The 26,566-nt window shown below is 36.7% G+C and overlaps 1 pseudogene; it reads left to right on the forward strand.

Moving 5' to 3' along the window:
• Positions 1-231: 231 nt before the first annotated feature.
• Positions 232-23,419, forward strand: LOC112835012 (U2 small nuclear ribonucleoprotein B'' pseudogene; annotated as a pseudogene).
• Positions 23,420-26,566: the final 3,147 nt, after the last annotated feature.

Consider the following 26,566-nt stretch of genomic DNA (forward strand, 5'->3'; position numbering starts at 1 on the left):
CGTCAGGAGCCTCAGACTAGCAATGATGGGGATGTGCAGCCAGCAATAGAAACAGGATTCTAGATCCTAAGAAATCAATCAGTTCAAGAAACAAAATGTGATATGTACATATTGTTCAAAGCCATAGAACTGAATGAAGTAATTGAGAAAACATAGCATTCTGTTGATGTAATCCAAGGCATCCTGTGTATTACTGGGAGATGGTAAAACTAAGCAGAAGAGCCAAGTGGTATGGAAGGTAAGTGAAAAGAGATTTTTCAAGGCATGGCAGAAACTTGGAGCTACATCTCTAAACCTATGTTTCTTCTTCATGGGCCCACATTTCCTCTCCCTGCCTCACAGTTAAATGTAACCATAAAACTGAATTCTAGATAATGGAATTTGAGCAAATTGGTATACATGACTTCCACACCCGGGTCATAAAACCTGCCACCTGTGTTTCTCTATGTTTGCCCAAATGAATGACAAGTCTTAGAGCAATCGAGGCAACTTGTTGAAGATGGTAAATATTGAAGACCGCAGAGCTGTTCTCACACTGGGCCCCAGCACTAGAGTGTGGAGCTGACCCCACCAGTCCCAAACCCCCACTGGGTCCCCTTGGGTCCACGACAGGAGTGAGCATTAAACTTCTACAATGCTTCACTGCCACTGTAATTGTAGGGTTTCTTTGTCACAGCAGTGAGACTTCCTTAACTAATATGGAAAGGCCATGTGCAAGTCCTAATGGAAAGAGAGGAGGTGCTGAGAGGCCTGGCGATGTAAGGTTCTTCAGGGAGCAGTTCCAGGGGAGCGAAGAGAAGAAACCTCTGGTTTTGCACGTTCGAGAGTGGTTAGGAAATGTAGAAATGGAAGCAAGCAATGTAATTTTTAGAAGGGGGAAAGATTTCTTGCTAAATAGAAAGTAAGAGATGGTATAATACCTTGAGCAGAACACAGGGTGAGAAAGGCTTTGACAATATGACAACTTCACTTTGGGAATCCCTAGTCATCCCACAAATATTTCTTGACTGTCTGCTGTTAGCAGTGCAGATATAGTTGGAAAAGAGAAACAACAGTAAGTAAACACACAAATCATTATAGATTGTGAGTGCTATGAATGAAATGATCTGCTAGCTTAAAGAGAGACGAAGAAGAACTGTATGGGGAAAAATGATCTTTCAGTTTACCCACCAATCCCATATCAAAACTGCTTTTACCTGTAAATGGATCAGTTATGAAGCGGGATAAGTAAAGCTGTAATCATTTCAATGATTTGTCCAAAGTTATAACATTTTGGCCACGCACCTTAATTGCTGGCATTATCATTGTAGCAAATTTCAATTAGACCATATTTGGATCTCTAGAGTATCAGGCAATACAAAATGCTTAAAAATTGGTTTTACAGTGTGTATCTTAATAGGGTATCTTGAAAATACCTTATGAGGTAGTATTCCATTCAAACAAGCTGATAGCTTTAAGAATTCTGTTTTGATAGCATATGTTAAAAGTATATGTATGCACACGCACATATATAAGGTAAACATGAATATATATTCATATTTAATAGTGAATATTTATAGCAGCATGTAACAACATTGCTTGGACTGCTTTTTTGGCATCCTTTTTTTATCTTAGTGAAAACTTAAAATATGTCATAACAATAACTCATACATTGCTCTCAACATACAAGTTTCTGAGAAAATTCTTTAGAAAGCCAGTTTTACAATGTATTTTTTACTTCATTTGTTGAAATTATAAGAGATAAATCACAACAAAGACAAAATAAGAAATAGATAATATTCCATGTGTGATTGATTTACTTTTTGTCTCTAGAAGCACTATTTTTCCTTTATCTGCTATGAAGCTTTAGTCAAATGGCCAGTAATATAAAATGTTTATGGTTTTCTGGATTAGAATTATCGTTTCTTGACCTATCTGATTCAGGCTAGATCCTTGTCACAGTTTTTCATTTTAATGAATAGAAAAAACTTCTGAAGATGCTTAGATTCTAATTTCTCTTTTACAGTGAAACCTCAGAGAGTTTGAAAAAGCATTTCACTTCCAAACATAGCTATGATTTCACAGATTGTATTCATTTCCATAAAAGAATAGAGTACATTTCAAAGTAGCACTCTGATTTTCAATGGAATAAAATAATGAGTTATTTTCAGATTATCCCCAGTTTTTAATATCATAAACTTTACTTCCTTACCAAGTCTTTCAAAATAATACATAAAGAAGTGAATATGTGAACAACTTCATCTGCTCTTTTCTTTTTCCTATAAGAATCTTCTTGCTGGTTTTGAAAAACTGTATTTGAAGAAAATAAATCATGCCAGATTTATTTTCTTTTACTATATTTACTATTTTCATTGAAATACGAGTTCCTAAAATAATGTCATTTCACTTTGCTATTTTGTTTGCTATAATTTCCACCTCCTTCAGTACTAATTGTATATTTCACAAAATGACAGCTATAAGAAAAAATAGACTTGCATGATGATTTTCATGAAATCTTACGTCAAAAAATGGTTTTAATTCTCAATATATTTTGCCTTTTCTACCCTGACATATTATTCTTTTAAAAATGTTATTTAACTGGGATGACAAAAAAAAATGATTAATGATGGAAGATGGAAAAGAGTCATAAATTTGAATGAAATATTATGTTAATATTACATGTTATGTTTTTACTAGCAATACCTTAAATTATTTTGTGCCAATTCTTATTACTCAGACTGAATATATATAACATGTATGTATAATACACACAATATATAAAACATACATATGATACTAATAGCAGAAACATCAGCAAAACTAAGTAAGTTATGAACATAATTTAAAATCCCTCCATCAGATAAAACTCCTGTAAGCTTTCTCTAGGCAAAACTAGGAGCCATTACACGCAGAGCTCTAAAAACAGATGCAGAACTATCTTATTGCAGCTTCTATAATTTCAGGACCAAGACAGAATTTGAAGTGGGGGTTATCATACATGTTGAAATTTCTTTTCCTCAAGTTTTCCCCATCCAATGACCTATCCTCAGGGATGTTGATAAGTTGGAGTTCATTAACTTCTCAGTGCATATGTATATATATGTATATATGTATATATAATGCATATTTAAAAATAAAATATTTGAAAGCTTTTAAATTCATCCCTAGATCGATGACAACTGTAGTAAACTAGATCACTATCAAGAAAATACTTATTTCAGGGCGCCTGGGTGGCTCAGTTGGTTAAGCGACTGCCTTCGGCTCAGGTCATGATCCTGGAGTCCCAGGATCGAGTCCCACATCAGGCTCCCTGCTCGGCAGGGAGTCTGCTTCTCCCTCTGACCCTCCCCCCATCTCATGTGCTCTCTCTCTCTCATTCTCTTTCTCTCAAATAAATAAATAAAAATCTTTAAAAAATTAAAAAAAAAGCTTTTAAAAAAAGAAAATACTTATTTCACCCTCCCACCCTACCTCCATACTCCCCTGCTTCTTGCCTTAAGGTTGGGCCATGAGACTTGTTTTAGCCAATAAAATATTAGCAAGATTGAAATGACTTTGCATGTTTGAGCCTGTATCCTTGCATTTTTGCCATTCCTGTAAAAAAGAATATGCCCCAGATGCTTGCTGGTCCCAGAATTTTGAGAGACATTTGGAGCAGACCTAAATCCATCGCATAGCCCAAATACCAAGCAGTCAAGCCCCAACCAGATCTGCTGAACCACAGCGAACCTGCAGACCTGTGAGTGAGAAATAAATATTTTGTTCTGTATACCACTGAGACTTTTACAGTTGTTTATTATGCAGCAATAGCAATTTAATATAAGAACATTTGGGAAAAGGTGACTGAGACATAAATTTCAAAGAAGAAGAATATAGGCAAAAATTATTACTACCAATCTTCTAGTATCAGAAATTTTCTTTCAAGTTACCCATTATGAATGTTTCTGTTTCTCATATGTGTCCCTGCCTCTATGAAGGAGAGTAATGTTGTTAGATTTGCTATCTCTAATCCTCAGAAAAATGCTTCATAGGAGACAGCATGGCTTCCATTCTGTAGAGGCTCAGAAACATTAAAGGAATTGCCCTTGTCCACACAGATGACACGACACAGAACAACAGCCCCGAGTGATCAGAACTCAGGGGAAATGCATGTCAAGAAGTGAAAAGGAGAGAGCTAAGTAATTTATGACAATAAGGAGAGAAGAACACTTCCAGATAATAACTGTAAAACGGTGCAGACCAGACAAGCATTTGTAATCTGGTACTTATCTTTCAGTCTAAGGTGACAAATGAGAATATTTGTTCAAATCACTTTAGTGTTCATCACGCCATCATCGCTCATGATATTCTCCATATGATATGTTGGTTTCATGGAAATGAGAGTCATGCCATGTACAATGAGAAAAATTATATTATTGCAAAGATACATAAGGTGCAGAGAGCCGTGAACACATAGGTAGTTCTAGAATCCCCCATTCTCACTGTCTTGTTCTCTCTAATTGTGCATCTATCTTCCATCTGAAATTTTAGTCCTTGTTCCCAAACAGGCCAATCCATCTTGAATTACCTAGTCAGAATTATGGAAGAATGCATTCTGTTTGCTTAGTGAATTACTATAGTTTTAGAGATCAGAATTATTTATTATTATTTCAGAGATCAGAACTTCTGAGTACAGAATTATTATACTAAGCTATTTCACACGTGGGATCCTAAGGGGTCAAATCAAGTTAATTAATAGTGATCCTTGATCGAAGAATAACCTAGGCAGTCTTTCTGAATGGGGCATTGTGGCAAGGCAGCCGGGGGGCCTACTGGACACCTCAGATACTGACTACCACACCTAGTACAGGCAATTACATGATACTGACAAAAAGTAACTGACATTTATTCTCTTGCACCTAAGTGGGTTCTGGTCTAAGCAGTCTCTTGTAGACTTTTGTACATTCTATTTCTACGTACTGAATAGCTAGTTAAATCAGAAACCTGGATGTTTTACTCCAGTTAATTATAAAAAGCTCATGCCATATGTAAATCTTACTCCTATTAAAATTGGAATTTCTAGGGGTGCCTGGGTGGCTCAGTCAGTTGAGTGTCTACCTTTGCTTTAGGTCATGATCTCAGGGCCCTGTGATTGAACCCCACATTGGGCTCCCCGCTCTGAGAGGAGTCTGCTTGTTTCTCTGCCCACCCACGCCCAGCTCATGCTCTCTTTCTCTGTTTCTGCCTCTCAAATAAATAAAATCTTAAAAATAATAAAGTAAAATATAGTTGGAATTCCTAAACAAAATAATTGCTGCTCACTTCTGATTTTCAGCAGCTTCCAAAATGTGCATGTTTTCCCCAGAATCAGGATATTTTCAAACCTATGCCAAACAAAACAGTTTGATGGGCAGGATCACCCGTTCGAGAGGGAAGAGACTCTGTACAACAACGGGGTCAATGGTTCTACTCTCTGTTCCTTTAAGCTTTCCTCAGATGCTTGAAGATTAATTTCCCATCAGAGCAACTGACAAGCATTCATTTGCCGAATAATGATTTTCTAAATTTAAATTTATCTTGTTATGTGATGTCACTAATTATGTAAAACTATAATTTACAAGGGTGGAAATTCCTTTTCAGCTAATCATTATCCTTGGTTTGAGTAGTTGGAGGGGAAATGAATATTTCTGTAGACAGTGCATCCTAGAGTTTAGAGCCTGGACAAAAACAAAATCCGGGGTCACATCTATCCTCCCCATCATCACATAAACTGCATTATGAAGCACTTCTCTATAAATATGAGGCTGTGGGGAATACTAAGGAAAATATAAATGTGACCCTTATAGGTATTAGGAGAGACTGCATAAACTTTGTGAAATATGCTCTAGGAAGGGAAGATCTATAAGAACAAAAATAATCAAACAAAGAATGCTGTGAAAAGCCAGTTCAGAAAAGGAATTGGAGTGGTATTTTATCTAAAAGAGCTTTAATATGTCCATAGCCCATGGTTCATCATATTCACAGTACGCCTTTAAAACCAGAAGGAAAATTCAGTATGCTAAGAAATCTAATAACCAGTGTTCTAAAAGTAAATCTCAACCCAGACTCAGGGTGGCTTTTGTATGGTCTGAAAGTTCTGAGTTTTAGAAAGTTTTCTGTTTGTTTGTTTTTACATACTGGTTTTCAGAAAGAATAAAATCAAAAGATGCCAACCCCAAAGAACGTTGAGCTTATCCACTGGTCAAATGGGAAGAAATGATTATACTAGTACAGATGTTGGCTTTCTTGATCAAACCGTAAAACAATACGAAAGATGTTTGAAAGTATTTTAAAGACCACGTGAGAAAGTGTGATTGGTGAGCTAACAAAGGATCTTTCTTATTCATTTACATATACCAGTTTCCATTTAAGAGGGTGAAAGATGACATATTTCCCCCAGATTGCTGGTAATCATTTTTTTAAAGTGCTAGGTTAAGATTTGTTTCTATGGATGTTTCCTGAATAATAAACTCCAAATTCATGACATTCATGTCAGTATATAGGTCAGGGCAAGTGGGAATTATTTAATTCAATCAAAATATTATGTTATCAAATTAATTTTATTCTTCAGGACCAGATTCTTGATATTCTTGGTGGCCTTTTTCATAGGAATAGTTGGTAATTTTGTTAATCAGTCCTGTTTAATGGGACCTTAATATACGGCCAAAAAGACCTGAGCTTTATGGTGTTCTTTCTTACTTTTCTACAGCCACAGCCCTTTCAATATGTTTAGTTCCATTAGTTCCATTATAATACGCATAGGTTGATCATCAACATATCAGATGTTCCCCAGCTTAAAACTACATGTTTACCATTTATATTCTCTAACTAGTATCCAGAAAATAGTACTTTTCCCAAATACCTATCATACTAATAAATTGTCGAAACTGCACATATTGCTAATATTCTGATACTCTTCTATTTCCTCCAAAGAGAGAGTCTAACTTCACAGATGAAAATCACTGCTTGGAGCGATGTTTAATGTTAAAGGTCATTCTGACTGAGTAACACCTATGCATACCACTTCTAGATTCTTGGACTACTTCTAAGTCAAATTATGTAGTGTTAGTGAATAAACTAACCACAGATTGTTTCTGGGTGCAGATATTGGCAAGTTTTATGAAGAAAACAAAACAATACAGGGAGCTGCAACATCCATTAAATCTGGTGGGGAAGACCAGAGGGCTGGGTAAATCATTATGATACAATATAATACAGTTTACAGAAGGTAGGTGTAAGGTATTTTAGAGCCCAAAGTTGGGCGCCCCTAACTCTGCTAAGGTAGGAAGGGGAGCTTCTTGGGAAAGCTTTACGAAAAGATGATATTTTAGCTGAGCTGGGAAGAATAACTATAGTTGATTAGACGGATAAGATGAAGAAAAGAAAAAATTCTGAGCAAAGAAAGCAGTCCATGGAAAACACAAAGGCCGAGGGGATAAAAGTGTAAGCTTAAGAGAAAAAAGATTTGACTTTCATTACAGCCTCATCCACTTATTTTTTCTGCCACCTTGGACAGCTATGTAGTTTCTCAAAGCCTCTGTATTTTTTTCCTTTTAAAATGAGGATAATGATTATATTTCCCTTTTAAAGTTGAACAAAGATTAAATGAGATAAGAATGTAATATATTTTATACATCCCCTGTAATGATTCTGCCTTCCAAATGCTTCTTCCAGTCCCCGTGGAGGTACCGGAGCAAGGAATGTAAGTAGAAAGCTACAGGAGAGGTCAGTGTACCTAGGTACTGTGAGAAATGAGTATCGGAATAACAGGTATTTGGATGTTTGTGGTAACAGATAGGAGCGTCTATGCAAGACTTCAAGCAGAGAAGGGATGTGATCAGATTTGTGTTCTAGAAATTTAACTTTGCTGGCAGTTTGCAAAGTAAACCCATAAGAGGGGGAGTGAAAGCAAGGACACCATTGAAATAATGAGACACAAACAAAGGACAAGCACATCAGAGTAGATTGAGGTAGAATCTTCACAGGACTTAGTGAATGACTGCCTGAGGAGAGAAAAGAAGAGGGTGGGAATGACAGCGAGCGTGGTGAGTCCAGAAACATTCCCAAATGTCTGGATCCAGCAACTCAATAAAATAAGAAACAGGTAATCATACAAGATAGAGTATCATAAACTACAAAGTGTTACATGGTTCTAAACACCAGGGCTATAGAATCCAGAGCTGGAAGTTGTTATTGGAAGCCAGAGCAAGAAGAGGGATAGCCTTTTAGAAGAAGCTGATCCTGAGCTGTGTTTGATACATGAATAAGATGTACGTTGGTGATCAGGGAAATGAAGTCATCAGATGGATTCCAGCATAAATGTGCAAGGCTGGATTGACACAGCTGCGCAGTAGAGTGTCATCAGATAGTCCTTTATGTATTTATTTATGTATTTACTTATGTTGCACTTGATTCCATAGAGGACTGGAGATAGCTAGTGGTTCCCATACGCCAAACCAGTCTATGACCATACCACACTGAATGCGCCCAATCTCATCTGATCTCAGAAGCTAAGCAGGATTGGGCCTGGTTAGTACTTGGATGGGAGACCTATATACCAAACCACAGTTTAGAAAGAGTTGAGGGTAACCTAAAGTACTGTGAGGGAAGGATGCACTGAAACAGAGGTTCACATAATATAACACAACAGCACAGAGTTGGTCAACAGTGGGGAAGCCAGTTATTTTGCACTGGTTATTCTGAGCAAAGATACTTGGCAAGTGAAAGGTAACCAAGCAGAGCTTCAAGCGGGAAAAACAGATTCACTTAGTCAGTGAGTTCTATCATACTCAAATTATAATTGTAGATCTAGTCTTTGAAACAAAATTACCTACAGACACATTATTTTCCCAAGTGTTATATTTGACATGACAGGGTTCATTAAACCACTTTTTACAAAGAGTAGTATTTATTGTCTTTGCTGTTCTTTTGGGGTAAATCTAATTACATTTTAATTAATGGAAACTATAGGGAAATATACTTATAAGACGTTAAATGTTAACTGATCCAATAAACAATCTAGCCAACAACAATGAAACTAATATGCTTTTAGTCTATATCACCAAAACTAGAAGTGTGAGCAACTCAAGCCATGTGACATGTTGAATGGTGAAACACTAAAGATATTACACTCAGGCAGAAAAGTTTACAAGGGGACATGGGAGTTGACCTCACATATTTGAAACGATTTAGTCAGAAGCTGGGATTATGTGCTTTATATGACCCCAAAGAGTAAAATAAGTTTGTGGTTGGAAGTTATAGATTGGTTTGCTACAATAAAATATGTAGATTTTTTTTAAGAAAACGATCTCTATGAATGAAATGATTTGCCTCATGTGATATTCATGTCCACATTTCTGAAAGCTCAGGGAAAGCTGAATGACTGCTTCTTTGAGTGTTGTCGAGGAAATGCATTCTAACCTGATCCAGGGAGCCCCACCGCTCACCAACAGGAACATTGAAGATGCATTATATTCCTTTTGAGTTTCTTATTCATGGTAAAATTGTAAAAATACCACATATCCTGCAGGGTCATGGTGAGGAATACATATGATTAAAGAATCAGAATGTGCCTAATGCATACCGGACACTTGACAAATGTTCGTGGAATATGAATCTGAAAGATTCAGCTGGGTTTATGTCAGGCATCAGTTAGAAGATAGCTTGAGGAATGAAGCCGTCAGGTTTAAAAATATCTATTAAAACATTTGCAGATAGAGAAGTCTGTATAGGCCTTTTTAATGTAAGTCTTTTTTATATTTCATTAGGATTTATAGTTTTCATATACATACTTACACTAGCAGAGACTTTTTCCCCCTAGCCTCAGTAGAAATCTAGACCAGAAATAGTATAGTCTCAGTAAGTGTTAAGTTCACCTGCATGCAAAGACAACAACTAACAGTTAATAAAATAAGGTATAGTTTATTTCTCTCTTAGATAAAAGAAATTCCTAGTAGACAGTCCAGTTGTGGTGTTCATCAGGGTCCCGGGCTCCTTCTGCTGTTCTAAACACCTTTAGTGTACTGTCTCATGGTTCAAGATTAGTGCTCATTTTTCAGGTATAAATGTTGCATTTTAGTCAGTAAGAAGGAAAAATAAAGGGATCTAAGAATTAGATATTTTAGAAGTTACACACAATGCTTCCAATTACATCTCATTGGCCAAAACTTGGTCATTGGCTGTATTTATCCTCAAGAGATCCTGAGAAATAAAATATTTCAGCTGGTGGGCAAAATGCCCACTTAGAAATTGAGGTTCTTATTGGAATGAAGGGGCCAAAGAATATTGGATTAGCACTTCTGCCACAGGTGACTACACTCAAATATAGACTTTTCTTTAGGAAGTAACTTCGGACTTGTTTCAACAACTGAATATATATAGTCCTAAATTCCCAGCATTTTATATCATAAAGTATGGCCAAGATTATTTTTCCCTGTGAAGCTTTCCAAACATGAGTGATCAGTAATCCAAAGAGACACTCAAAAATGTCAAAAGACTCTCAGTTTATCTGATGCTCAGAAATATGATTTCCACCATACCCACCAAGATGAACTAGCTTCAGATATCATACTCTCACCTAGAAAACCAAATTAATTGACTTGTCACATAAAGTGATTAGACATAAAGTATTTTGAGTTTTGAAAACCATCCGTTAATGATAATTGTTAGTTTTAAAATAGTAAGATATTTTTCCCTAGCAATATTTAATAAATAAAACCAAATATTTATATCTAGTCCATTATTTTTTTTTTTACAGAACCATGTCATTGGTTTACAGGAGATATTTAATTTTTAACATGTATATTTCATGTATTCATGGGAAATACTCAGGGGAAAATGAAAATGGTCAGAGGTGTCTTAGAATTCAGCCTTAAATATTGTCTTCAGCAAAAGAGAGAAGAGTGGGGGGGAGACCTGTTGTGGGGATGTAACCAGGAAAAATATAGTAAACAAGACTAAAGTTCATCATGCAGATTTCAAGTTGGTGTCTTCTCCACTGATAAGAATTTCTTGTGATATAGTCATCCCTTTCTGCCTGATACAAAGAGGGAGACATCCTTACTAATGGGGATTTCCGTTATAAATGGAAATTTCCCTTACAAGTAATTTCAACTCTATTCTCAGAGATCCTTCTGTGAATTCTTTCTCAAAAAAATCAGCTCAAAATAATCCTCATACCAAAGAGACATGTTTTGAGGATGGCATGTTCTGCCACCCTTCATTCACATGAACAATTATCTAAAATACAGAATTGTTTTAAAAGGCTCAAGAGAGCCATTTTGTCTATTTGGTTGGTATTTCTTCTTCTCTGGTTTGACTCTTCTGCTAGTGTCTAAATTGCAGTATACCTATACTCATGATTATCAAGAAAAAAACAAAACTTTAGTTTCTCTCCTCCAAAAGCAATGTTTATGTGGCAAAGTAAAACATTTTACTGTACCTGTTTTTTTTTTTAATTAACATTTTTCAGGGGCGACTGGGTGTCTCAGTTGATTGGGTGTCAAGACTCTTGATTTCAGCTGGGGTCATGGTCTCAGGGTCATGGGATCAAGCCCTGCATTGGACTCTTGCACTCAGAGCGTAGTCTGCTTCTCCCTCTCCCTCTGCTCCTCCCCTGGATCACACACTCTCTATCAAGATGAACCATGAGAGACTGTGGACTCTGAGAAACAAACTGAGGGTTCTAGAGGGGAGGGGCGTGGGGAGATAGGTTAACCTGGTGATGGGTAATAAAGAGGGCATGTACTGAATGGGGCACTGGGTGTTATAGGCGAACAATGAATCATGGAACACTACATCAAAAACTAATGGTGTAATGTACGGTGATTACCATAACGTAATAAAATTTAAAAAAATAAAAATAAAAATAAAATCTTTAAAAATTAACATTTTCAGTTAAGGGATTTTTTAATAATTTATACTAATTTAGAACACATGAGTCATCTAAAAGTTGATTAAATGAAGAAGCCATTAAATCTTGATCTTTTTATGTTTTATTCATTTCACGAATTATTTTAAAAAATAAATCTATACTACAGTATAAATTCTCCTATCTAGTACATTTTAAGAAATATTTATGAAATATAAAAATATCTTGTTTAAAATTATAAATTTTTAAATTTTTTTATTATTATGTTAATCACCATACATTACATCATTAGTTTTTGATGTAGTGTTCAATGATTCATTGTTTGTGCATAACACCCAGGGCTCCATGGAGAATGTACCCTCTTTAATACCCATCACCAGGCTAACCCATCCTCCCACCCACCTCCCCTCTAGAACCCTCAGTTTGTTTTTCAGAGTCCATCGTCTCTCATGGTTCATCTCCCCGTCTGATTTCCCCCCCTTCATTCTTCCCCTCCTGCTATCTTCTTCTTTTTCTTTTTTTCTTAACATATATTGCATTATTTGTTTCAGAGGTACAGATCTGTGATTCAACAGTCTTTCACAATTCACAGCATTCACCATAGCACATACCCTCCCCAATGTCTATCACCCAGCCACCCCATCCCTACCGCCCCCCCACTCCAGCAACCTTCAGTTTGTTTCCTGAGATTAAGAATTCCTCATATCAATGAGGTCATATGATACATGTCTTTCTCTGATTGGCTTATTTCGCTCAGCAAAACACCCTCCAGTTCCATCCACGTCCTTGCAAATGGCAAAATCTCATTCCTTTTGATGGCTGCATAAATTTCCATTGTATATATATATACCCCATCTTCTTTATCAATTCATCTGTCGATGGACATCTTGGCTCTTTCCACAGTTTGGCTATTGTGGACATTGCTGCTAAAAACGGTAGGGTGCACATACCCCTTCAGATCCTTACATTTGTATCTTTGTGGTAAATACCCAGGAGTGCAATTGCTGGATCGTATGGTAACTCTATTTTCAACTTTTTGTGGAACTTCCAAACTGTTTTCCAGAGTGGTTGCACCAGCTTGCATTCCCACCAACAGTGTAGGAGGGTTCCCCTTTCTCTGCATCCCCGCCAACATCTATCATTTCATGACTTGTTAATTTTAGCCATTCGGACTGGTGTGAGGTGGTATCTCATGGAGGTTTTGATTTGGATTTCGCTGATGCCAAGCGATGTTGAGCACTTTTTCATGTGTCTGTTGGCCATTTGGATGTCTTCTTTGGAAAAATGTCTGTTCATGTCTTCTGCCCATTTCTTGATTGGATTATTTGTTCTTTGGGTGTTGAGTTTGATAAGTTCTTTATAGATTTTGGATACTAGCCCTTTATCTGATATGTCACTTGCAAATGTCTTCTCCCATTCTGTCGGTTGTCTTTTGGTTTTGTGGACTGTTTCTTTTGCTGTGCAAAAGCTTTTTATCTTGATGAAATCCCAATAGATCATTTTTGCCCTTGCTTCCCTTGCCTTTGGCGATGTTTCTAGGAAGAAGTTGCTGTGGCTGAGGTCAAAGAAGTTGCTGCCTCCTTGAGGATTTTGATGGACTCCTGTCTCACGTTTAGGTCTTTCAACCATTTGGAGTCTATTTTTGTGTCTGATGTAAGGAAATGGTCCAATTTCATTCTTCTGCATATGGCTGTCCAGTTTTCCCAACACCATTTGTTGAAGAGACTGTCATTTTTCCATTGGACATTCTCTCCTGCTTTGTCAAAGATGAGTTGACCATAGAGTTGACGGTCCATTTCTGGGCTCTCGATTCTGTTCCACTGATCTATGTGTCTGTTTTTGTGCCAGTACCATACTGTCTTGATGATGACAGCCTTGTAATAGAGCTTGAAGTCTGGAATGTGATGCCGCCAGCTTTGCTTTTCTTTATCAACATTCCTCTGGGTATTTGGGGTCTTTTCTGGTTCCATACAAATTTTAGGGTTATTTGTTCCATTTCTTTGAAAAAAGTGGATGGTATTTTGATGGGGATTGCACTGAATGGGTAGATTGCTCTAGGTAGCCTTGACATCTTCACAATATTTGTTCTTCCAATCCATGAGCATGAAACGTTTTTCCATTTCTTTGTGTCTTCTTCAATTTCTTTCATGAGTATTTTATAGTTTTCTAAGTACAGATCCTTTGCCTCTTTGGTTAGATTTATTCCTAGGTATCTTATGGTTTTGGGTGCAATTGTAAATGGGATCAACTCCTTAATTTTTCTTTCTTCTGTCTTGTTGTTGGTGTATTGGAATGCCACTGATTTCTGTGCATTGATTTTATATCCTGCCACTTTACTGAATTCCTGTATGAGGCTTTTGGGTTTTCCACATAAAGTACCATATCATCTGCAAACAGTGAGAGTTTGACTTCTTCTTTGCCAATTTGGATGCCTTTGATTTCCTTTTGTTGTCTGATTGCTGTGGCTAGGACTTCTAATACTATGTAGAGTAGCAGTGGTGATAGTGGACATCCCTGCCGTGTTCCTGACCTCAGGGGGAAAGCTCTCAATTTTTCCCCATTGAGAATGATATTCGCTGTAGGTTTTTCATACATGGCATTTATGATATTGAGGTATGTACCCTCTACCCCTATACTTTGAGAAGTTTTGATCAAGAAAGGATGCCGTACTTGGTCAAATGCTTTTTCTGCATCTATTGAGAGGATCATATGACTCTTGTTCTTTCTTTTGTTAATGTATTGTATCACGTTGATCGATTTGAGAGTATTGAACCAACATTGCAGCCCAGGGATAAATCCCACTTGCTCGTGGTGAATAATCCTTTAAATGTACTGTTGGATCCTTTTAGCTAGTATTTTGGTGAGAATTTTTGCATCCATGTTCATCAAGGATAAGGGTCTGTAATTCTCCTTTTTGATAGGGTCTTTGTCTGGTTTGGGAATCAAGGTAATGGGGGCCTTTTAAAACGAGTTTGGAAGTTTTACTTCCATTTCTATTTTTTGAAACAGTTTCAGGAAAATAGGTATTACTTCTTTAAATGTTTGGTAGAATTCCCCTGGGAAGCCATCTGACCCTGGGCTTTCGTTTGTTGGGAGATTTTTGATGACTACTTCAATTTCCTTAGTGGTTATAGGTCTGTTTAGGTGTTCTATTTCTTCCTGGTTCAGTTTTGGTAGCTAATACGTCTCTAGGAATGCATCCATTTCTTCCAGGTTATCTAATTTGCTGGCACATATTTGCTCATAATATGTTCTTATAATTGTTTGTATTTCTTTGGTGTTGGTTGTGATTTCTCCTCTTTCATTCATGATTTTGTTGATTTAGGTCATTTCCTTTTCTTTTTGATAAGTCTGGCCAGGGGTTTATCAATCTTGTTAATTCTTTCAAAGAACCAACTTCTAGTTTCGTTGATCTGTTCTACTGTTTTTTGGTTTCTATTTTATTGATTTCTACTCTGATCTTTATTATTTCTCTTCTCCTGCTGGGTTTAGGCTTTATTTGCTTTCTTTCTCTAGCTCCTTTAGGTGTAGGGTTAGGTTGTGTATTTGAGACCTTTCTTATTTCTTGAGGAAGGCTTGTATTGCTATATACTTTCCTCTCAGGACTGCCTTTGCTGCATCCCAAAGATTTTGAACGTTGTGTTTTCATTTTCATTGGTTTCCATGAATTTTTTTAATTCTTCTTTAATTTCCTGGTTGACCCATTCATTCTTTAGTAAGATGCTGTTTAGCCTCCATGTATTTGAGTTCTTTCTGACTTTCCTCTTGTGACTGAGTTCTAGTTTCAAAGCATTGTGGTCTGACAATATGCAGGGAATAATCCCAATCTTTTGGTAGCGGTTGAGACCTGATTTGTGACCTAGGATGTGATCTATTCTGAAGAATGTTCCATGGGCACTAGAGAAGAATGTGTATTCTGTTGCTTTGGGATGTAATGTTCTGAATATGTCTGTGAAGTCCAGTTGGTCCAGTGTGTCATTTAAAGTCTTTATTTCCTTGTTGATCTTTTGCTTAGATGATCTGTCCATTTCAATGAGGGGGGTGTGAAAGTCCCCCAGTATTATTGTATTGTTGTCGATGTGTTTCTTTGCTTTTGTTATTAATTGCCTTATATAATTGGCTGCTCCCATGTTCCGGGCATAGATATTTACAATTGTTAGATCTTCTTGTTGGATAGATCCTTTAAGTAGGATATAGTGTCCTTCCTCATCTCTTATTACAGTCTTCAGTTTAAAATCTAATTTGTCTGATATAAGGATTGCCACCCCAGCTTTCTTTTGGTGTCCATTAGCATGGTAAATGGTTTTCCACCCCCTCACTTTCAATGTGGGGGTGTCTTTGGGTCTAAAATGAGTCTCTTGTGGACAGCATATCAATGGGTCTTGTTTTTTAATCCAATCTGATAGCCTGTGTCTTTTGATTGGGGCATTTAGCCCATTTACATTCAGGGTAAGTATTGAAAGATGTGAATTTAATGCCATTGTATTGACCCCTTTCAATATTTCTTAGAGGGCTGGTTTTGTGTTTGCAAATTCCTTTAGTTTTTGTTTATCCTGGAAGCTTTTTATCTCTCCTTCTATTTTCAATGACAGCCTAGCTGGATATAATATTCTTGGCTGCATATTTTTCTCGTTTAGTGCTCTGAAGATATCATGCCAGTCCTTTCTGGCCTGCCAGGTCTCTGTGGATAGGTCTGTTGCCAATCCAATGTTTCTACTATTGTAGGTTACATATCTCTTCTCCCGAGCTGCTTTCAGGATTTTCTCTTTGTCTCTGAGACTTGTACGTTTTTTAATTAAATGTCAGGGTGTTGACCTATTTTTATTGACGTTGGGAGGGGTTCTCTGTGCCTCCTGGATTTTGATGCCTGTTTCCTTCCCCACCTTAGGGAAGTTCTCGGCTATAGTTTGCTCCAATATACCTTCTGCCCCTCTCTCTCTTTCTTCTTCTTCTGGGATCCCAATTATTCTAATGTTGTTTCGTCTTATGGTATTGCTTATATCTTGAATTCTGCCCTGGTGATCCAGTAGTTGTTTCTCTCTCTTTTTCTCAGCTTTTTTATTTGCCATCATTTGGTCTTCTATATCACTGATTCTCTCTTCTGCCTCATTTATCCTGGCAGTTAGTGCCCCCATTTTTTAGTGCACCTCATTAATAGCCTTTTTGATTTCGACTTGGTTAGATTTTAGTTCTTTTATTTCTCCAGAAAGGGTTTGTCTAATAACTTCCATGCTTTTTTCAAACCCAGCTAGTATCTTTAAAATCATGATTCTGAACTCTAGGTCCGACATCATACTAATGTCCGTATTGAGTAGGTCCCTGGCAGTTGGTACTACATCTTGTTCTTTTTGTTGAGGTGATTTTTTCCATCTTGTCATTTTGTCCAGAGGAGAATAGATGAATGAGAGAACAAAATGCTAACAGGGTAACAACATTCCCAGAAAATATACTCTAAACAAATCAGAAAAGACCTGAAGTCAGGCAAAAAGAAAGGGAAAGAAAAAAAAAAGAAAAAGATAAACACAAACTAAACCAGAACAAAACAAAAAAAAAACACAGAATATGATCAAATATGATCAGACTGCTGCATAGATCAGTGCCACACACTAGATTTTGGGTGTATTTTGGTCTGTTAGAAGAAAGTGCCTCCCAATATTTTAAAGAAAGAAAACTTATATATGTACAAAAATAAGGGTTGATACGACAAAGGGATGGAATATGACTGTAAAGATGAAAATTATTAAGAAAATTATGAAAGGAATTGGTAAGATAAGAAGTTGCTTGAAAAAAGAAAGAAGAGGATTTTAAAAAAAAAGAAAAAAAAAGGAGAGAATGTGATCAGGCAAGAGACTAGAACAAAGCCATAAACTAGTGTTTTAGGGTATATTTTTATCTGTTAGAAGAAACTGTATTTCAAAATTTTAAAGAGAGAACAATTTATACATATATGCCAAAAATAAGGGTAACTACTATGATGGGATAGAATATGACTCTAAAAATGAAAAATAAAAATTTTTTTTAAAAAGGGATTGATAAGATGTTGGTTGAAAAAGGGAAAAAGAAGAATTCAAAGAAAAAAATGACAGTTAAAAAAATTACCTTTGAAAGGCTAAAGAATCATGGTAAAAAAGCCATGGATTCTATGTGCACTATTCCCCTAACTCTGGAGTTCTGCCATTCTCATTGATCGGTAGACTTGGTCTTGGCGGGCTGTTCGTGCTGATCTTCTGGGGGAGGGGCCTGTTGCAGTGGTTCCCAAATGTCTTTGCCACAGGCAGAATTGCCTCACCCTTGCCGGTCTGGGCTAAGTAATCTGCTTGGGTTTGCTCTCGGGAGCTTTTGTTCCCTGCAAGCTTTCCAAACAGCTTTGGAAGATGAGAGTGAGAATGGTGGCCTCCCAATCTCTGCCGAGAACTTGGGGCCCCACTCCTCAGTGAGCCCCCAGAGAAAATCAGTCCGTCACTCCCGTCTCCCCAGTTTCTGGCCGCACTCCGTGTTCACCCGGCCTGTGACCCTGCGTTTCTATCTCTGGCACCCGACTCGGTGTGGAGTCTCCAAACCCAGCAGATCCCTGCAGTGCGCTCCCGCACCGCTCCTCCCGGGGGAGGAAGGGGAGTCTCCCCGGATCTGCCGCTTGTTGGGTCCCTGCTGGAGGAGCAGTGACCCGACTGCACCACGGATCACAGTTTATGGCAACCCCGAGCTGAGAGCCCGCTCCTTGGCTCCGTCTCTGCAGCTGGCTTCCCTGCTCTGATACCTGGGAGCTCTGCCGCACTCAGGCACCTCTGGTCTTTCTGTGACCCCGAGGGTCCTGAGATCACACTGTCCCAGTGAGGGTTCCACCCCCTGCTTAGCCCCTGGAGCGACGTCCCTCCGTGGGGCCGACTTCTTAAAAGTTCCCATTTTGTGCTCCGCTGCTCTATCACTTGCCAGAAGCGGCCAACAGAGGCCCCCGCCCCCGCCATCTATCCTCCCAAATATTGCCTCAGATTCACTTCTCCGCATGTCCTACCTTCCAGAAAGTGGTCACTTTTCTGTTCAGAGAGTTGTTGCTATTCTTTTCTTCGGTCTCCTGTTGGTTCGTAGGTGTTCAGAATGGTTTGATCCCTATCCAGCTGAATTCCTGAGACCAGACGAAATCGAGGTCTCCTACTCCTATGCCGTCTTGCTCTGCCCCTGAAATTATAAAAAGTTTTAATGTCACTCAAGCTAACAAGGTAAATCTGACTTTGAAAAATAACCATCCCATACAGTGCTAAAACGAAATGCGCTATCAAACCATGAAAAGACATGGAAGAATCTTAACTGCATGTTACTAAGTGAAAGAAGACAACCTGAAAAGGCTACATATGGTATAAGCACAACACAGGACATTCTGGTAAAGGCGAAACTATGGAAACAGTAAAAAGATCAGTGGCTGCCAGGGGTTGAGGGACATGGGAGAGGAGTAGAGAAAGCAGAGAGTATTTTTAGGGCAGTAAAAATACTATAAAAATGGATGCATGTTTTCATCCATTTGTCGAACTCCATACAATATACAACAGCAAGCGTGAACTATAATGTAAACTCTAGACTTTGGGTGATAATGATGTGTCAGTGAAGGTTCAGCAGTGGTGACAGAGGTACCACTCTGGTGCCAGATATTTCTAATGAGACAGGCTATGCATGTGTGAGGGCAGGGTGTATATGGGAGACCTCTGCATCTTCTCCTCAATTTTGCTGAAAAAAAATAAATAAATAAAGTCTTAATTTTTAAAAAAAAGTCCACACTGATGCACAGTCATTTGGGGTTTTCTGTCCAGTTCTCTCCTTTATTTCATATATATTTCAATTTATTTGGAATAGAAATTTTCATACTGTAGCAAGATAATTTAGAGGAGCTAGAAACATTCATTATCTGAGATATGAAAATGTCTAAGGACAAAAATATATTTTAAAAGAAGCTTTAGAAACATGCTTAACATAAACGGATGTTAAATCTGCATTGAACTCAGTGGTATTAGCAAATGATAAACCTCTAAAATTAACTATATTGTCATCTGCTTAAAATGTGAAACTTCTAAGCTCTCAGTTTCCATTCTTTGACTTTAATGTAATACAGTGAGAACTTCATTATAATGTAATGTTCAAAACATAACTGAGATACAAAATTATCCCCGAGTTAAAAAATGCAGTTTGCTGTTAAGCTGACATTACAGTTTATAAACAATTTCAGATGGGAGTTCTTGAAGTTTTTAATGGTATCCATCTTCAACACAGCTCCTGTTTATCTCACTGAAAGTGTATTATGTTTCAAAATCTAAAATTAACCAATTGAAAACATTTACAATTAACAACATAAATACACTTCCTTAAACAGAGAAGCTCGTTATCTCTCAGGAAGACTTCAATAACAGCTCCTAATGGATTTCCTACCTCAAACTCCCTACAACTCACAACAAAAAGTACACTAATAGGACAAAAATTTGCAACATTATAAGGTAATGTTTATTATAAGGTAATATTTATTATAAGGTAATAATTAACATTATAAGGTAATGCCAAATTAGTCAAGACAATTTTATTTATGTGTCTGCTGTTGAAAAAGAAGTTATTTTTTTCTGTATACATCTTTATTCACTATAATGAAATTCTAAGTAGGGAAAATAAAAATCAATCATTATTTATTGAGCACCTACTGAATTCTACTCTCTGTTTTAACCACTTTGCCACATTATCTCACCTCATTTTTACATTACTATAAGAAAGCCGTTGCTCTTCTGAAACAGAATTCTACAGAAGCTGTTAAACTGGCCTGAACTTTCTTTGCTAATAATTAATGGCCAACTGTGATTTGAAGCCAAGTATATGATTCCAAATGCTGTTTTTTTAACCATTATACCCCACTGCTTTGCAGATATTCTTGAAAAATATAAATATTAAAAACTAATCATTTTAATCTATTTGCATATTTTGTTTTGTTAAAAGATTCATTTGTCTTTGTATTTCTAACCATCAGAGACTTGTAAGGTGTAGGTGAAATGGAAACAAATTCAAACTTGTTTCCCTTGACCTGACTAAGCTTCACATGCATAAGAGATGATGGATGGTTTCACAAAATAAACTCTTGAAAATATATGAAACAAAATTAAGATGATATAAATCTTGTGTTAATAATCTGAATTGTTCTCATTACAACATAGCTTCCTCGGCAGATACATTGTGCACCAATCCAATACCAGAGAATATCATACCATATGTTGTTCTTCAAATACTGGAATATTGTAAAAATTGCTTAGATTTTATAGATTTGCCATTTCTAATGGAGACTGGAGTAGATTTCCGATCCCCTGGGGCCTCACCAAACATTTGTGTTTATTGTGGCCCTCACCTTTTAAGCTTATGACAAGAGGTTGTGCTTCTTTCTTTTGATTAAGTTGGAAATGCCTTTCTTATCTATTTTTATTAATTTGGAAGGAAATTGGATGAAAATGATTCTGTGCTTTGGTTTTATTTTACCACCCTTTACTAAGCAGTGTGCTGATAGCATTTTAAACATGATTTACTGAGAACAATTTATATCATATGTGATTAATAAAAGGAGGGGAGGGCATGCTACAGCACAGCTAACTTCCCATTTCTGCATTTGCAGCTGTGTCAAAGCAGTTTTACTTACCCGACTGAACATCATCCTGGGAGAAAGCAGGCTTCGGTTCCTGTAGTCTGCTGTTAGTTGGTACGTGTCCTGTAATTAGAGGGTCAATTTTTTGGATCATAAATTTCTTAATTATAGATGATAGAGTTGCATAGTTGATCTATAAGATATCTTCATTTGGAAGTCATATTTTTTTCTCATGCTTCAGAACAAAATAGATATTTATTGTACTACCCTTATAGGTTGAGTTTCAATTCTATTCAGTAAATACATGTTGATCACTGAGCATTTTACTAGGCATTATGGAGAAAACAAAGACAAAGAACTAGCGTTACTGAGAAAGTAAAGAGAAGAATAAGACAAGTGTTTTGATAACTAAATTGTGGGACAGAATATGGTAAGTATCACAAGGTACACATTTACTAAATGCATATGGAGGTTCAGATGAGATAGAGATCATTATTTCATATTTTTTTCATGCCAAAATGATATTTGAGATAAGTCTTAAAGAAGGGATCAAGAATTGAGGTAGAAGAGAAGCAGATAAACAGAAAAAGTAGAACTTGGCTTATGGATGTTTGGAAAATATTAACTAGTCCTCTGTTCTGCACTCAAAGAATACTCCCAAGGCTAATATGAGATAAAGCCAGAAGTCTTCACATTTTTTGAATGACGTAGCTTGACTTAAATTTTAGAAAGATCAATATGGCACTGCTATGGATTGAACTGAGAAGGGGAGGGGTGGGAAGGTGGAACGTCAGCCAAGAGGAATGATCTGAGCCAAGGGAAGAAATAAGGAAAACATGAATTAGGATTGGTTTGTTGGAACTCTAAGGAGCAGAGGACAAAATTGAGGAAATCTGCCAGAAAGTGCAAAAACACAAAAGATGAAAAAAATTTTAAGAAAAAAATAAATAAATAAGGATCAGCCTGGGGTTCAGAAGTTCAGAAAACATGAGTTATGGAAAGAGAAAATGGACAGGAGAAAATTGACACAGAACTAATTCATGAAATCTCACCAAGCTGAAGAATGTGGAATCTCAGAATGAAAAGTCTCCACCAAGAAGGCAACAAAATGAATGAAAAGAGACTGACAATTAAGTGACGGTATAACTTGGTTTTAGAATCTCTGGAATCACATAAAGATCTTAATGGCCTTAAGAAAGTGAAGGGGGGATTTCGGTTCTCGTGGGACCAGCCTGGGCCTCAGGCTATTTGAAGATTTTAATCCAGAACACGGATATCAAACAAAATCATGTAATTGATATCAACAATATGGATGACAAAATTAAAAAAGAAGAATTGAAGAGCTCCCTATATGCCCTGTTTTTTCAATTTGGCCACGTGGTAGATATTGTAGTGTTAAAGTCCATGAAGATGAGGGGGCAAGACTTTGTTATTTTTAAGGAACTGGGCTCATCCACAAATGCCTTCAGACAGTTAGAAGGATTTCTATTTTATGGTAAATGAATGGAAGTCCAGAATGCAAAAACAGATTCTGATATAATATCTAAAGTCTGTGGCACTTTTGCTGACCCAGTAGAAGAAAAAGAAAAGTGCAAAAACTGTAGAACTCTCTGCAACAGCTTCACACAAAAAACCTGGTTAGGTTACACCAAATGCAGCCAATGCCCAAGGAAATTCAACACCAAATCCTCAGGTCTCTGATTACCTTCCACACTATATTTTATTCCTTAATAGTTTCCCAGAAGAGACTAATGAGATGATGTGATCCATGCTGTTTAATCAGTTTCCTGGTTTCAAGGAAGTATGTTTGGTACCTGGAGGCATGACATTGCTTTCATGGAGTTTGAAAATGATGGACAGGCTGGAGTTGCTGGGATGCTTTACAGGGATTTAAAATCACACCATCCCGTGCCATGAAGATCACCTACGCCAAGAAATTGCATATGAGATAGTGGTCTTTATGGGACTTGGTGTTATTTACACTGTTTGTTTTGGTAACATTTGGTCAGGCCATTTTACTAGTTGGGGGTGAGGGAGAGTGAAGGTTAAATTTTTGTGAATGATTTAAGACAATATCTAGAATTTGTTTTGCACTAATGAACTATGAAATATGAAGGCCTTAATTTTGTTCAATAAACTTCAATTTGTATTCCAAAAAGAAAGAAAGAAAGAAACAAACAAACAAACAGAAGAGGGGAAACAGGTAACCAATAAAAGATCAAGATACAGAATTCGCATAGGCTCTGTGTCCAAATCACTGTTACCTATAGCAGTGGCATAATGCCTTTCAAACTGTAAGGTAAAATGATCTCAAATTAGAATTTTCCATACAGGGGCACGTGGGTGGCTCAGATGGTTAAGCATCTGCATTCGGCTCAGGTCATGATCCCAGCATCCTGGAATCGAGCCCCACATTGGGCTCCTTGCTCAGTAGGGAGTCTGCTTCTCCTTCTCCCTCTGCCTCTCCCCCTGCTCATACTCTCTCTCTCTCTTTCTCTGTATCTCTCGGTCTCAAATAAATAAATAAAATTTTAAAAATTGTTAAAAAATAATAAAAATAATTTTAAAAATTAAAAAAAAAGAATTTCCCTCCAGTCTGCTAGTCAATGGTATAAGACAAATAATGACATTTTCTAATATATAAAGACCTCAAAATAATCTCTCTTAGATTCATTACCAATAAAAAGTAACTGGAAGATTTACTACAGTTAAAATAATTCACTACAGTTAGAGTAGTTAATTGATGACAGTTAAAATAATTAAACTAAGGAAGATATAGAAAGCACAGAATCCAATACAAGAGATACACAAAGGAAACTAACAGGAACATGGCAAAAGCAAATCCTAAGACAACAGTTGCAAAACTGCTGTCCTAGAGGACAATCAGTCCAGACAGGAGTTGGAGGGTTGTGACTTCCAGGAGGGATACTGCCAAGGAGTTAACATTCACGATAGAACAACTGAGGTATTTCAATGTATTTTCTAGGTCATTATTAAGGTCAAAGAGTTGGTGATAAATAAATTATACAGGGAACAGAGAAAATAAAAAATCAAGGCCGTCATTAATTCCAGGACAAATAAAACATTGCCTAAGAAAAGTCCTTGTAATCACAGTACAATACTTCTCTTAGCTGTGAATAATATTTGCATTGTCATAAATTCATGAACATTAAAAATTAATTCAAAAAAAGAGTGATATATAAACTACATTAGGAACATCAGGGGAGAGAAAATATTTACCTCAAAGAGAAGCAAATATAGATCTTCCATAATAGAAAGTTATTAAATAATATCTAAAACAGAAAGGCCAAGAAATGGTAATATAAAAATGCAACTTCTAAAGGCACAGCATAAGGAATATAGTCAATGATATGGTAATAGCATTGTATGGTGACAGATGGGAGCTACACTTGTGCTGAGCACGGCGTAACGTATAGAGACATTGGATCACTATGTTGTACACCTGAAACTAATGTTAACGCTGTGTGTCAATTATACTCAAATCACAATTTTTTAAAATGGGATTTATAGTATGGAGGCAACTGGCAGAAGAAACAGCTCTCAGGGTTCAATGTATGGCCTCGACAATTAAAAGAGGGCAATAGGAAGTCAGGTTTCTACTGTATGCATAGTATGGTTATTTGACTTTTTAAATTATTTACATGTATAACTTTGTTTAAAGAAATAATTAAATAAAGAAAAGATTCTTCATGTTTCCAAGAAGAAAATAAACAGGACTGGTAGAAGAAAGGCTTAAATCTGCAACAGATTAAGAAAAGAAGTGGTGACCTCACATTTACTTACCACCGAGTCCTGATTCTGTTTAAGCAAACATCAGACATTCTCACTTCAGGGAATTCACCACATATAAGGTCATCTTTTTAAAATATTACTTAAATATTAATTCATTAATTAAACAACTTTAACACAAAATGGAGCCAATCAAAAGCTCAATGTAATAGGAAAAAAATTCAGTGATTATGTTTACAGAACAGAATACAAATGTTATAAAATTGGACAATGAACGTATATTACAATTTTTTAAAAATTGAGAGTTTTAGAAGGGGAGGTGGGAGAATGTGTATAAGTAGTAAATGTCTTTCAATGCCTGTCTATAACAGAAGTATGTGTTTCAGGAAATAAAACACAATGATTTCAACCTTTTAGCCTTTCTCATGTTTTTTCTCTAAATTTAGAGGTATCTGTAGAAAATATTTATCGAAGTGTTTGCAATTTCTTTAATTTCTTCCTTTTCAATTATCAAGTTAAAATAAGTTGAATAATCATCTTAAATGAGCCTTCATAGTGCACTCCCATTTAGGAACAGTTTTCTTGCCTGTCAGATGATGTCTTTTCATGTGTCTACTCTTAACTGCACATATAAAGAGACCAATGTCTGAACATTAACTTAATAATAACCAGTGGTATTTTGAGGGTTGTTTTTCTTCATATTCTCATTCGAATTCTTTATAATGAGGCTGAATTACATAAGTCTAAACCAAAAAAAAAAAAAAAAAGATACAGAGAAGAAAAAGAACACCTAGTAAGAAAATTTTTTTTTCTCAAAAAAAAAAAAAAAGAAAATTTTTTTCTCAAAGGAAAAGAAGAGAAGAAACATAAATACTCATTAATGAAGAGAGCACAGTGCAAGTTTTCTGTTTCACGGGTTGGCAGTTTTTCCAGATATCTGGAATCCATGACTATATTCTGTGGTGACTGTGAGCAAGGCTCCCTCAAGGTGTTTATCTTAAATTTTATCCCCCTGTCCTCCCTCTGCTTACTCTATATGACAGGGACTCTGCCCAAGTCTGAGAGGATATCATGTCCCTCTCTGTACCCTTGAACTCCATCTTCTCAAGATATCCTAAATTCTTTTCCCTCTTCCTTGCTATAGGGTTTATTCTGTAGGACTAACTCTACCTGGGTAGCTAGAGTGTTCAGGCACTTTCACTTCATGCACTTCTGCTATGGTCTCCAGTGTTTCCCCAGACTAGCTCAGCATGCCCTTTCCAATCCACTGCATCTTTGCCATTGTCTTTTGTGCTTTGCTGTCTTCTACCCTTCATCTCACTCTTGTCATATTGACCTACAGGTCACCT

This window comes from Callorhinus ursinus, unplaced genomic scaffold (assembly GCF_003265705.2).
Source record: "Callorhinus ursinus isolate GAN/ISIS: 27379988/994484 unplaced genomic scaffold, GSC_fseal_2.0 scaffold11, whole genome shotgun sequence".
Taxonomy (NCBI): domain Eukaryota; kingdom Metazoa; phylum Chordata; class Mammalia; order Carnivora; family Otariidae; genus Callorhinus; species Callorhinus ursinus.